The sequence below is a fragment of the Pteronotus mesoamericanus genome, unplaced genomic scaffold (assembly GCF_021234165.1).
Source record: "Pteronotus mesoamericanus isolate MK-2021 breed Mesoamerican mustached bat unplaced genomic scaffold, CSHL_Meso_final contig_20, whole genome shotgun sequence".
NCBI classification, from domain to species: Eukaryota; Metazoa; Chordata; class Mammalia; order Chiroptera; family Mormoopidae; genus Pteronotus; species Pteronotus mesoamericanus.
In genome coordinates, this window is record NW_026555085.1 from 36,610,197 (window position 1) to 36,625,320 (window position 15,124).

A 15,124-nucleotide genomic window follows, 5' to 3' on the forward strand; every position below is an offset into this window, starting at 1 on the left:
CTGGCCACCCATGTGCCTCTCTCGGACTGCAGGGTTCTGTTATTACAGAAGAAGGAGAAAAGGAGTAATGGAGTATGACCAGCAGACTCCACCTCTGATAGATAGCAATCCAGTGGAAAATGTCCACGTTCTGTGGACATCTGTGCGGGGCACATGGTAGCTAAAACACAAACCAAGCCCCATCCAAGGTGTCAAATAGTGCTGGTAACTGACTTCAGATTTAGCAAGACTTTAACTGAAACTTTGACTCATTCCATTCAGTCCGGAGAACCAGCTGCCAAGCACAGAGGAATCTCCTTTGCACTGTTGTCTTCAGAAATCCCTCACCTCCTCTTAACTCCTGGCCCTCACACTTAGCATAATTTTGAGATGGTTTTACTTGAAAGGAAAACCATCCTGTGAGCTAGACGGCTTATGGAAACAGCAGGTCCCCAGAGAACAATGGGCCATGGAATCTCCATCTGATGACATCATTGCAGAGACATGTGTTTTCCCTAGCGAGTCATTTACTGCATTAAAATTTCATTTCATCTTTCCTATCATAGAGGGCACTGAAAGGACTACATGACATGTTTTTTATAAACAAACATTACGCTGGAACACAGAGAAGGCAAAACAAGTGCAGTTATAAATAGACAGGATATATAGGAAAATTTCCAGGAAAATGTAGGCGTTTTATAAATGACTATGACTGACCTTCTCTTGTAAAAAGATGCTTGCGCTTGCCTTAGAGACAACGGAAGAGCCACAGAAGGATAACTATATCCCCTCAGAAATTAAGAAGGTTCCATCTAGCTCTCAGATTACCTTGAACCCCACTTCGAGTTCATTGAAACGCAATTTGAGTGTTTGTTGACATATCACAGAGCCTGAAACTATGGTACATCCCAGTCACATCTAAAACCTCAGAATACCATTCCCTAGGTCTGAGAGATGTATGTAAGTGCCACCGATTACCTACTCTGAAATGAGTAGAATGTTTTAAAGGGGCAGGAAAAGAGATTAAATGAATCTGAGAGGGGACACCACTGATACGGTAAGTATAGAGTAAAAGTCAAAGGAAGATTAACAGAAGACAATTAAATGGCAGAAGAGCAGTTTAAAAAATTGACCAAATAATAGGAGACATTCATGAATTATAAATTGCACTTAACAGTATATATCAATGCAATGCCCATAACAATCACTTTGATGCAAGTGGAGCTCAAATTATTTCCTTGGCATCCCAGATGAAAAAAAAGTAAAAAGCTGATGTGTAAATAGGAGGTTACATGCTTTGCTTAAAGCCACATAACTAGAAAGTGGCATTTCTAGTTCTCAAACCCGGATCTACTGCCACAGGTGGCGCAGGAGTTACCGACTCCTTGCTCAAGGCTCCTTCCAACGTGGTTGTTGCTCATTTGTTGTCTCCCTTCCACTGTGGCTGTCCATTCTTCCCGTCCTTTGCTGGTCCCTGGATTCAGACTCTTCATTCTTCAAACGTCTCCCCCAACCCAGCTCTTAGTTACAGCCCTCTGCAAGTTGGTCCTGATAAACCTTGATGGAGCGATCCTATCAGATCAGTTTCCTGGGGAATTTTAACTCAAAGTATTGAATAGCTGGGGCAGGGAATGACACTGCAAGGAGAGCATTTTAGGTGTTGTAAACTAAAACAGTGGAGGAGTTATTTGGGGAAGAATAGGTCTTATTCAACAGTTTTCTACTCCACCATCCAAAAGAAGCTGGACCTCAGCACCTCTATCTATTTATTTTTACGTGTTCTTTTTTTTTCTTTAGTAACTTAGTAATATCTGACAACTACAAAAGCAAAAATCTAGTACACAGGTACTTATGATAGTCATTTTAAAAGCACTAGTGAACTGAGAAATGCATATACTGCTGATAGATTGTAAGTTGGCACAATTGCCTCGGAAAAGGTGAGCATTTAATGATGGAGTTAAACACACACTTACCATACAACTCAGAAATCCCAATGCTGTGTGTTTACCCAGAAAAATGAAAATACGTGCTTATATAAAGACCCATAGGCAAATGTTTACAGCAGCGTTATCCATAAGTCAAAAACTGAAAACAACTATACTGTGTCTCAAACGGATAAGCACTTTTAGACCATGCATATAATGGATACCACTTAGACATGAACAGCAACAAACTACTGATGTGCACGACATGAATGGGTCTCGGACTCATTATGCTGAGTGGAAAAAGTCAGACAGAAAAGAATATGGGCTACATATGATTCCATTTATATGACAGTACAGCACTGGCAAAACCACAGAGACAGAAATTAGAACAGTGGTCTCTAGGGGGTAGGGGCGGGGTAGGAGACTTGGCTGCAAAGGAGCAAATAGAACTTTGAAGGTGATGGAAATGTTCTATATATCATAATTGTGGTATGATTCCAGGACTCTACACATTTGCCAAAATTCATCAAACTGTACAATTTTTAAAGTTAATTTTTTAAATGGGTTACTCCTCAGTAAATTTAACTTTAAAACTGTATTAAAGAAAAGTGTGTTTGAGAGTTTTTTGAAACTCAGATCTGAGAAAAATGTTTTTAAAAAAGAATTTATTGCATTGTTATGAGAGGCACTTTGCTGGGATCTAGGAATATAGAGATGAAAGACCTAGTCCAGAACTTTAAAGAACTTACAGTGCAGTAGAGGAGAGAGGAGTAAGCAAAGCCACTCCACTGAGTACTAAGTGCATTGGTGGAGACAGGTACTGTGGGCTGGAGCACACAATGGAGCATCTAAATCAGATGTCTGGAAAGGATGAACTCCCAGAGAGATACCTGAGCTGAGCCAAGATGAGCTGAGCTCAGCTGAGCTGTCAGTGTTTGTCAGCCAGATAAGAGAGAAGAAAATCCTTACCGAGGGAAATAAGGAGTGCAGATAGTGAGAGGGAGAAAGAGAGAAAGTTTTCATGGATCAGTGCTAGTTTTGAAAAATTGCCAAAATGAGTAATATAATGAATAGGAGAAAATGTAGACAATATGTCAGAAAATAAATTCCATGACAGTGAGACATATTAAAATGTGAGTTGTTCTTTCTAAGGAAGTGTAAATGATCTTGAGAATTCAGAAAACTGAGTTCACAGATAAACAGAACTGTTAAATGTTAAAAACATGCATTCTTTGCTTTAGCATAGTGACCTATCAATTCTTCAGTGACTCAAAGGTAAACACAGACTTTACTGTTCCACTCCTGGTATGTACTACTCTACTACTTCATGTCCTGTTTACGTCAATTTGTTAATTTAATAGCTTGACTTCAACTTTCTTCTTCCTATTGTTTTCACCTTTAAAAAAATCAACTATATAAAAATATGGTTGGTTGTCATACTGTATCATTATGGGACACACAGAAATCACTTAGCATAATGTGTTACTTCATGGTACAAAAGTCCCTTCCCAAACAGTCAAACAAAAACAGTACAATCTAATAATCTAACTAAAGCATATATGTTGTCTCATAAAGCAGGTTCTTGCATGTTATCCCTCAATACTCCAATTTCTATTCCATTGGCCAGAACTTAGTCACATGGCTATAACTTGCTGGAAGGGATGATGAGAAATGTAGTCTTTATTCCAAGTAGTCAAGTGCCAACTGTGAGAAATGGAAAAAATGGGCACCATAGGAGAATCAGAAGTCTCTGAGTCAAAGATGAGATCCCCTTATCCCTCAGATTACTGGGGCCCTAGACACATGACATTTTCTAGTTAAAACATGAACTCTAGAGTTTAGTTATCAAAAATTTCCTCTGATTTGGAGCCATGTTTTTAATCCAGTATAAACCCTGGAGCATTGCAGATTACTTTACATTGCACTAGGGACAGTTCCTAGCACAGAGAAAGTTCTAGGTAAATACTGGCTGTTATGGTCATGGTTTCTTCGTCATGAAGCCATGAAAACTTGTAGCTGCAGAAGAGACAATTTAGTCTAAGCTTTGCCCCCACCCTGACCCCTCACACAGATGTGTAAGCTAGGTAAAAATAAGGAGGTGAATTTGGTAGAATAGAGCTATACAAAAGCAAATAGCATTTAATAATGTATTTACAAAATGGGGAAAAAGTCTGTGGTGAAGCTGTGTTTTCTTTTTAAAATATTTTTATTTCATTAAATTCCATCTTTTAGGCCTTTCTTAAAGCTTCTATGGCAGGTTGCTGGTCAAATACGCCTCATTGGTTCTGCCTCCACTAATTGCAGCTCTTCGTGTGAATTTCTTCCTCATTTGCAAATGTTAAAATGTGTATTCTTGTTTGCGACAGTGCCAAAACTTTCCAAATAAAAAGTTCTATTTGTATGTTTATTTTCCAATTTTGATCATTAATTTATTATAATCAGGCACTTTTTTTCACAAATTGCATTCTTGGTAACAAAACAAAATTAGTTGCCTTTTCCAAGTTTTATCCAGTAGCCTTTTCCAAATTTACATAGCAATATATCAAAGAGAATCTGCTTTCTTTTATAAATTTAGGTTTTTATATCCAAGAATGTCACTGAAAATTGGGTGAGAAAATACTTTTAAAATATAGCTTTCTGTGTATGTTTTGCTATGAACCATAGTTCAAGAATACCATTTTGTTGTAGATATAGTGTTCTATTTTGGTAGATATTTCCTGGTGGCTAATTTGCAAGACAGACCTGAGAAAACCTAGATAAGATTGTTGATCTATTATTTTATTTTATTAGAAAACATCCTGAGTAATTTCCATAGCATCAAAATGACCTGGGGGAAAAGAGAGGAATAACTACATATTTCCATTAATTGCAATGTTATAAAAAATAAATACTGGGGAGGATATTTCCATTAGTTTTTATTGTTTTAGAAAGTTAAAGAGAAAATAGCATTGCAATTTATGAAGAGGCAGACTATTTTGAGAACTCAATTTATAAGTAGGCCAAAGACTGATCACCTGGATTATTATACAAAGGAAAAAAATTTGCCTTCAAACAACCTTAAAAAGGAATCAATCCAATAGAACTTGGATCATGTTCTCCAGGAAACTAATTTGTCTTTTGGGCTCTCTCAGCAAAAGTAAAATTTGTCAAGTGTTTCCTTATCCACTAATAAGTATAAAGTGTTAGCAATGTTGCTGACATCTTTGTCTCACAGCTAAGCACAGTCTAAAATCAATAAAACAAATTTTATTCTCCTTTCCTTCCAAAGATCTCATAATCACAAAAGTGGTTCCAAGGTCTCCTTCCATGAATAATCCTTCTCTCACCACAATCTCCTTCTTTTCCAAGTTTCTCCTTCTTTCCAAGGTTGGATTGAGACCTGTGGGCAAATCGGAAGCCCAATGATTTAATGCCACCTTCAAACTACAATTTGTAAACAAACATCTATTCAACACACAGTGCCTCAGGGATGAAGCTGAGTATCGATGAATAAAAATTGTATGCCCTTCAAAAGAAGTCAATATAACATAGTACTTTAACTTATTTGGAAATGTTTCTTGAATTGTAATTTTTTTCATCCCTTCATTTATTAGTGATGAGATAAAGGGATGAAAAACTGTAATCTATATCACCAGGAGTCAAATGTCACGTATCTGTTATATTAGTTTGCTAGGGCTCCCATAACAAAATACTGCAGACTGAATTACTTAAATGACAGAGATTTATTTTCTCACAGTTCTAATGGCTGGAAGTCCAAGATGCAAGTGTTGACAGGTTTGGCTTCTCCTGAGGCATCTCTCCTTGGCTTGCAGATGGCTGCCTTCTCGCTGTGTTCACCTGGCCATTTCTCTGTGCGTGCACCTGTGTGGTGTCTCCTTCCATATCCCAGTCTCCTCCTCCTCTTCTTTTTTTTTTTTTCCTTATAGTCATTTGCAGGGACCTTAATGACTTCAATGTTTTTAAGGCTTGTAACAAGGCTTTACTATTGCCAGTCTTGTCTAAATTTCTGCTGAAACACATTCAGGTAAGCGGGTTCATTAGCTGGCTTCCAATCTCCTTTACTAGTAAGGACACCAAGCATATTGGATTAGGGCCCATCCTAACAACCCCATTTAACTTAATTACCTCTTTAAGGCCCTATTTCCAAAATTCAGTCACATCCTGAGGTACTGGGGGGTAGCGCTTCAACATATAAATTTGGGGAGTACAAAATTGAGCCTATAACCACTGGCCATTCTGGAATGTTGGAATCAGACAGGGAAGGACTTTATTTCAACACCTGACAACGTTTGATTACCAAATCTTAAAAGTAACTATCTGACATAAGATTTCATACTTCACTTTTGGATTACAAATCATTTTCTGCACAGGAAAATTTACAGAAACAGAAGGAACAAAAGACTGATTCATGAATTTACTTCTACTTGCTAAAGTGTCCTGAGAAGGGAGAAAACAGCAAAATAGTCCCTGCTTTTATTAAGTCCTCATTCTCTCTTTAGCTTTCTCATGTGATTTTTGGAACCAGGTAACCTCTTGAGAGATACTCTAAAGGATTTTAAAATACTTTTTTAATCACACATTCCTTGGAAGCAACATTATCTCAAGTGTATCAGTTATGTCTTCCGCCCTAAGTAACAGATCTCACTGAGAGGAACGTAAACATTAAGGACACTGATTATCTAGCAAGAAGTCCAGTGGCCAGCAGTTCCAAGCATCAAAATGAAGATGGAACTGGTGGTCTCCCATCTCTCCCCTCTGCCGTGTGAGGAGTTGGTTTCTGTCATCTTGTGGATGCCAGGAATCGGCTGCTCATACAACTGCACCTGGAGGCTGCAAGGAAAGCCTTTCTCCTCCTAAATCTCTTTTCACCAAGGATGAAAGCTTTGCCCAGAGGACTGCCCCTTATATCTTATCATCCTCAAGGGTAGCAGAATACGAGTATGTCATCCCCAAATATGACTGTAGGATTCAGGACAAACCATCCCAAAATATGTTGCTTTGGTATTGACAGTGTTGAACTGCAGGCACTTGAGAAACAGCAAAAGCAGAAAGAGACTTTCTTTAACTCCACCTTTTCTGCCTAAAAACAGATCCTCCAAAAGGAACTCAATTGTCATAAATTCCCTGCCTGGGAGTATCATCACTGGGGAAGACTGGTTTTGTCACAGGAGAAAAGAATATAAGTTGATACCACACCCAGACAAATCTTGTCATAAACTATCATACTTCTCATCTATTCTTCTAAGATCCTGTTTACCTTTCCTAAAAAATATTTACGTTCCCCTAAGGGGCCTAAATCTCCCCCTCCCTCTTGCTATTAAGATATTGAGATGCAATTCATTTTAAGTCTAAGCCACCACAGGGAACTAATCATTTTTTAATTATTACTTATTTTAGAGAGAGAGGAAGAGGAAGAGAAACACCAACTCACTTCACGCACCCATTGGTTGACTCCTTGACATGCCCTGACCGGGGAGAGAACCACAACCCTGTGCACGGAGACCACGCTCCAGCCAACTGAGCTACCCAGCCGGGGCGGGAGCTAATCATTTTCCCTTGGGTAACTCCCATGTGTACATGAGATAAATATGTTAATAAACTTCTGTTTGTTTTTCTTTGTTAATCTGTCTCTTATTACAGGGATCTCAGACAAGAACTTCGAAGGGTGGAGGGAACATTATCTTTCCTCCCCTATAGTCCCAACCTCTCCGGCAAAGGAGGATGGAATTCATTCCATTGCTTTTCACACAAATACACAGCAGAGATAAACACATACTAGAGAGAAGTGCTTTTCTGACTTACGGCCTCACAAGGGTACCAGCCACTTCAAGAATGAAAAAATAAATTAAAATAAAATTTAAAAAAAAAAGAATGGAATTAATTTGCACTTCCTCAGAACTTTAATGAGAGAACTTGAGTTTATCAGCATTGCTTTTCTCATGTATTCTGTAATGTTTTAGTGCTTTGTTCTAATTATCTATGGCTACATTTAAAAACAAACAAACAAACATGGCTTACAATAACAGTATTTCTTTTGCTCACTCAATTTGGGCTGCACGGACTTAGTTAGCTAAGCAGTTCTCACTCAGAGTCCACGCAGTTGGCGTCAGGACGTGACTGGCGCTAGAGTCGTCCTGAGAGCTTCTGCACTCAGACTGGCACCTGGACTGGAAGCACCACACATCTGCAGGCCAGAGCAGCCGGGGCTCCTTCGACATTTCTCTCTCCCTTTAGGAGGTGTCCCCACTTAGTGGCCTCAGGTGGACTTTTTACTTGGCAGCTGAAGCCTCATTAATGAGTGTCCCATGAGAAACTGTCAGAAGCCTTTTCTAACCTAGCCCTGGAAGCATGCAGCATCATTTCAGCTACATTTGCTCATCAAGGCAGCCACAAGACCTCTCAGGTTCAAGGGGAGGGAATGTAGACTCCACCTCTTAATAGGAGGAATGTCAAAGAATTGGCGAATGTTTTTAAATACCGCCACATACCCCTTAATGTTTGGTCCTCCTGCCATCTGGACCACATTTAATTTACCTCTGAGTCCACAGAACTTGCTTTCCACAGTGTTTGAACCTGTGGTCCCTTATCTCCCATCATTCTCCCTACAGTTAATTCTCACTCTTACTTCACATACCTCCTTTCTCAGGATCAACTATTTATAGGGAGAGGTCATGGTCTTTGTGAAAAGGTGCCAGGACTTTTGGTTAACCCCTAATTATTTTGATAGACTAAATCTATGCAGTTAAGACAAAGGTTCTCATAACCAATGTTTCAAACAGATAAACATATAGACATTAGTTTATCGTACAATTTTTGGTCTCATAAAAAGAAGGAAAATGCAGCTATACAACTAGCAATGGGGAAGGTCATCCTACAGCATTTTGGCCTAAGGTTACCTGGCTATTAGCTATGTCCAATGAACAAGAGCAAAGAAACAAAAAGTAGGCAGGCCAATGTGTAAGGGATGCCTGTCTCAGCAGGCCATTCTCAGCCTGCCTCTTCTCCTGTCCCTCTCAAAGTAGAGGATTGCTTTTATATTGTTTTGTCCACCTAGAGAAAAAGAATGAGCATTTGGAATCGTATCTCTTTTTCTCCTCAACACCTCTCCACACAGCATCAATCAAGTTGACCAAACTTTCCTTGAATAAAAGATTCAAACAAGAGCCTGGAGTAATGAGTATTCCTCAAAACAATTTTGCACACAAAAAACAAATTAATAAAATTTCCAGGGACAGCTTAACCATTTAGGAGGAAGAGAACCTTATATATTTTATACCTATTGGTAGAAGGAAAGGAATTCAATGATGCTCAATCTGGGACACAGAGATCACAGTGTGGAAATAAATAATTCAAGCTCTGAATATCTTTGATTCAGTTTTAATTTATATTAAAGTTATTTTGCATTCATTTGTTTTTGTCTTACGTAGGACATGTTAAGGAAAATTTTAAGAAGTTATCTTTATAAGTACATTTGAAAATACAAAGCACAAAATTTGCAACTAGCTTTGTATAAAATGGGATTGAGTGTGTGTGTATACATATATAGACTAGCAGCAACCAGTCTAGATTGACAGTTTGGCTTCAGCTAGGAACATCCAAGCCTAGTACAAGAGGCAGCCATCTGCTAATTGCTTTGTAGCTCATGCTGGGGTGGCCCCAGGCAGAACATAGGTGGTGGCCAACCTTGGCCTGCACCACCCAGGAAACCCCAGAGCCTGCGCAACCAGTGGACAGCTACACACTATGTCAGAGCACCACCACCCTGCTCTTGCACAGCTGATCCTCCACAGAGGGCGGGAGTTGGTGATCAGTGGTTAGAGCCAGTCCTTGCAGCTGACTGACCTGGCTAAATCCCTTCCAAGAGCAATCAAGGCACAACTGCAAGAAGAGGGTGTATTCAGACACACGGAGGGCACAATTCAAGTACTCAGGTTGGGTGATAGGGGAGGCTGTAACACTGGACCCTACAGGACACCTATTACATTAGGCCATGGTACCAAAACAGGGAGGAACAGCAGCTCTACCTAATACATAGAAACAAACACAGGCAGGCTGCCAGAATGAGGAGACAAAGAAACATGGCCCAAATGAAAGAACAGATCAAAACTCTAGAAAAAGAACTAAATGAAATTTAGATAAGCAATCTATCAGATTCAGAGTTCAAAACACTGGTAATAAGGATACTCAAGGAACTTAGCAAGAACCTCAATAACATAAAAAAGTTCCAGCCCAAAATGAAGGGTACACTAATTGAAATAAAGAATAATTTACAGGGAATCAACAGCAGAGTGGGTGAAGTCAAGAATCAAATTAATGATTTAGAACATAAGGAAGCAAAAACAACCAAGCAAAACAACAAGAAGGAAAAAGAATCCAAAAAACAAGGATAGTGTAAGCAGCCTCTGGGACAACTTCAAGCATTCTAACATTTGCATCATAGGGGTGACAGAAGAAGAGAAAGGGCAAGAAATTGGAAATCTATTTGAAAAAATAATGAAAGAAAATTTCCCTAATTTGGTGGAGGAAATAGACATGCAAGTCCAAGGACTCAGAGAGTCACAAACAAGGTGGATGCAAAGAGGCCCACTCCAAGACACATCATAATTAAAATGCTAAAGGTTAAAGATAGAGAATCTTAAAAGCAGCAAGAGAAAAACAGGTTACCTACAGAGGAATTCCCTTAAGCCTGTCAACTGATTTCTCAAAAGAAACTTTGCAGGCTAGAAGAGTTTGGCAAGAAATATTCAAAGCCATGAAAGGCAGGGACCCAGAGCCAAGATTTCTCTACCCAGCAAAGATACCATTTAGAATCAAAGGGCAGATACAGAGCTCCCCAAGCAAGAAAAAACTAAAGGAGTACATCATCACCAAAGTATTATTATATGGAATGTTAAAGAGACTTATTTAAGAAAAAGAAGAAAATAAAAACTATGAACAATAAAATGGCAATAAATACATATCTCTCAAAATTGAGTCTTAAAAACAAAATAGCGAACAAGAAGAACTGAGACAGAATCACAGGTACAGAGAGCATTTTGATGTTTGCCAGGTGGGAGGGTGGTGTGAGGAAATGGGTGAAGAGGCAAGGGGATTAAGAAATACAATATGTAGTTACAGAGTAGCCACGGGGATGTAAAGTGCAGTACAGGAAATGGAGTAGCCAAAGAACTTATACGCATGACTCATGGACATGAACAAAGGTGTGAGGATGGCCTGAGGGAGAGAAGGGTGCTGAGTGAAGGAGGGCAAATGGACAAAAATTAAGACAACTGTAGTAGCATAATCAATAAAATATAATTTTAAAGAAAGATGGAGGAGCAAGCTCAAAAGAAAAGTTTGTGAAAATCTTAGAAATATGACAGAAAATGAAAAGAGATAATATAGGGAATTGTGAAATATGTCACAATCCTATTTTGTGACAATGTAAAATTTATCTGAATATTAAAACTGAAAAAAAATCAGTAAGTATCTCATGAAGATTTCCAACACCACTCTGCTGGAGGGTGCTCCTCATTTTCAACACCAAGCATTGTAGTTACAATGAAGTTCAAGTACACAGGTGTCAGTGTCATGCGACAAGACAACCAACCTAGTGTCTTCACAGACTGACAAAAGAGTAAGGGAGGAGGAGCACTGTCCCAGCATATAAAGTCTTGGACATAGCAAAGAGATGGACTATATGATCTTCGGTAAGACCCTGACTTGAAACAAATAAAACAGATATAAAAGACATTTGGGGGGTTAGCTGAGGCAATTGAATATATGGCCAGTATATTAGGAAATACTGTGATAATACTACTATATTATAAAGGATAATTTGCTGAAGTATTTTGGAGTGAAATTTTATACAGCCTACAACTCAAAATGGTTTATTGAAAAAACACACAATAAAGTATGTGTGGTGAGATTATAACAATTTTATGATATAGATGATGGGTATACAACTGTTGATTACACACTTTTTTCTAATTTTCCCATCTGAAAATTTTCAAAATAAAAGTTTTTTGAATATATTATCCCCATCCCCAAATTTTAATTATTCTTGAAATGAAAAGAAAGGTATGTTAAAGCTAGCTTAAGAAAGTAGGTCCTGTAACTTCAAAGAAAAGCTTCAAAAAAAGTATGGCAAAATGCTTTTCTTCAGATGAGACCCTCATCATTAAAACAAAACTAAGAATTTTGGGTCACTCTCAGATTTCTGTGCTGGACAACGCTCTGCCAACAGTGCCTCTCTTGTGTGTGTGAGGCTTAAAGACCAAGGTGTAGTTACCCTAGAAGCCAACCAAGTCCACCAGGGGTAAAAAGTGTTGGACTCTCTTTATTGGTTTCAGTGTTTCTGACTCCCAAACTAAATCAAGCAAGTATCCAGAATAAGCCTCTGTTATAATTAGTAACATTATTAATAATAATAGTGCTACCTAACATTTATCAAGCACTCAGTGAGAAGCAATGATAAATTGGAAGGGACATTAAAGATGATGATTCAATAGTAAATGACTGATAATTTTTTGCACACACTGAACTATGTGGTCATTATGAATAGTCTTTCCCTCAGTTAGGTGTTATTACCTGCACATGTGAGCAGTGTTATAGAAGTTGAGAGATGATAACTTCTGACTGGCAACAGCCCGATATTTTTAATTTAGGTTTACTGAAATATGATTTAATTTTATGGGAATAGGCGAATGTGAAGGTTTCCTTTTTCTTCCTATCCAATACTACCCCCTAGTGGTGCCCTGACCCCTTTACAGCACCTCTCAAATCCTCAAGGGGGTACAGGAAAAGAAATGGAAACCTTCCTTCAACAAATTGCTACCTAATTTGAACTGATTTGTGAGCATTCATTTCAAATTGAGCCATTTTAAGTGAAGCATTTATTTCCTTTGTTTTTCCCTTCCAGGAAAACAATGCCCTGCCATAAAAGTATCAGTCGTGTCCTATGGGTCAGAGAGACAGAGAGAGATACATACATGGAGATATATATATATTTTTTTTTTTTGAACACTCATTAGAAGATTAAAAATACATTTGTTTGTTGATTTTAAAGAGAGAGGGGGAAAAAAACATCAATCAGTTGCCTCCCATGTGCACCCCCACTGGAGATTCAACCCAAAACCTTTTTGGTGCCCAGGACAATGTTCCAACCAACCAAACGACCCATCCTGGGCTAGGTCCTGATCTTTTATGCCAAGATGCACTAGGAAAAGGCAATGACCTCTAAAAATGATATAAAAGGAAAAAGTAGCTCTTCTACTGGCTTAAGGAAAGGCCAGTTCCTATCACAAGGCTGCTTATTGAGAGCAGCTTCCTTATAGAGATGGAAAGGGAAGATACTCACAATTCCCTGAATCTGACTGAAATATGGTCATAAGAACTTTGAAATCTTGATGCAGGTATCATATGCCAAAATTCCTTGTCATATCAAAAGTTGAGCTGTTTCCTGTTTTGCAAGGGGTGACTACTTAGGGGAAAGCTCTTCTTTTGTTCTGGGAAAATCTTCACAATAGGCCGAGATCTTCAAAGACAAAGCTGAGGCTCTAGAGCCATGTGAAAGATTGTCAATACAGCAGGCAGAGTAGGAAATTTGACTACTTTTCGTTCCATCAACAAAACAAAAATGTCGATTGTTTTCTAAGTATGGATTGGGACACCGTGTACCTAAAAATGGTTGCTTCTTTTTTGGCACGTGAGGGTCTTATTGGAGAGTGCTAACAGAAGCCCAAAACAGAAACAGCCCTCTTCACCAAAAACTTAGCAAGACTCTGACCTCCAAAGCTGCTGTCTCAAGGCCTTGCTGAGGGAACATAGCTCAGGATATAACTCATGGAGAGCAGGGATTTTGTCTCTTTTTTTCCTCCAGGGGAGAGTGCAAATGCAGCCCCCCACTACCACAAATTTTGCAGTCGAGTCTCCCACATTTGGGGAAATGGCAGGGGTCCACCCATCCAGAGTGCGATGAGTGAGCCTCGCCCTGGGAAGGCCGCCTTTGTGACCTTGGGATCTCCCCTGCCATGTTATGCATTGCCTGTCTTTTTTATGGCAACACGTCAGGGCCTGGAACCTTGCTAAGCTCATAGTAAGCATTTCAATATTTGATAAATGAATACATGAAGGCAAAGTGCTCCCCTTTTCCTCATACAAAGGAATCTTGCCCTGGAACACAAGGAAAGGTAGGTTTGGGAGCTTGCAAAGACAGACAAGTGGGCAAAAAAGTGCTTGGCTGAGTTGATTTCTCTTAGTGTTGGTGAAGCACTTTGATAAGATGGGAAGAGAGGAATATGGAAAATCATGTTCCTGGGCCTATATGATGTGCCAGTGACTTACAAAAATGAATTAGGATGACTTGAAAGATAGCAGTGTTTTTGTGCAAATAACCAAAATCATGGTTATTTGGACACTAATGTAAATGTGACTTTGGCTCCCAAATTGGTGTGACCTTCAGCATAACTAGTACAACACAGCATTAACCACTTCATGTCTGCTGAGCAGCTCTTCTCTGTTCTGCCGTTCTCATTTTCGTATGTGGAGGTTACATTCACTTCTTGCAGAAAAATGCTGCAACTGTAAATTATAATTTTTAGTCCAATATCATCTCCATTGTCAATTTCTTCCTCTTATTATTTAAAGTAGAAACCTATGAATAATGCATCTGATCCTGTTTAAAAATTTACCCTTTCTTCTAATTTTGTTTCTTTCATGGCAATTTTTCTGTTTCTTACACAAAACATAACTTATAAAACATTTAGGTTATTGTTAATACATCCTTGTTATCACCTCCTACCACCCTATTCTCCCTCAGAAGGACAACTCATTTCCCTCAATATTTTAAAATCTTGCTTAGTCTATTATAATGTCTTCCTCATAAGCTATTTTATCTCCACTGTGATGCATCTTAAGTGAAACTGCTTAAATCTTCTGAATTTCTCCAATCACATTTCCTCCTACAATCATATATTTCAGAATTTCTATTTCTCCTACCACTAAAACCTTAAGCAGAATATCCTGCAATTAACTTATTTCTCTCATCTATCACGATATTTTCTATATGCCTGTTATCCTTGAAAAAAAGAACCATATTCTTTATATATGTTTAACATCTACTCACCCTTAACTGAACACACCCAGTACATATGGTATTAAAGTTCTATAGACATATAATATTATCTTTGTTTATAGTTAACAAGTGAGAAACTTTTCAGAGCATTGGCTCCCAAATAGAA

General features: G+C 38.6%; 2 non-coding genes across 2 annotated transcripts; both read right to left on the minus strand.

The window, feature by feature from the left end:
- Nucleotides 1-5,822: 5,822 nt before the first annotated feature.
- On the minus strand, nucleotides 5,823-5,952 carry LOC129068043 (small nucleolar RNA SNORA33). The gene has a single exon (XR_008528860.1). It is a non-coding gene; the product is annotated as a small nucleolar RNA SNORA33 (small nucleolar RNA).
- Nucleotides 5,953-13,763: 7,811 nt separating this feature from the next.
- On the minus strand, nucleotides 13,764-13,922 carry LOC129068072 (U1 spliceosomal RNA). The gene has a single exon (XR_008528884.1). It is a non-coding gene; the product is annotated as a U1 spliceosomal RNA (small nuclear RNA).
- Nucleotides 13,923-15,124: the final 1,202 nt, after the last annotated feature.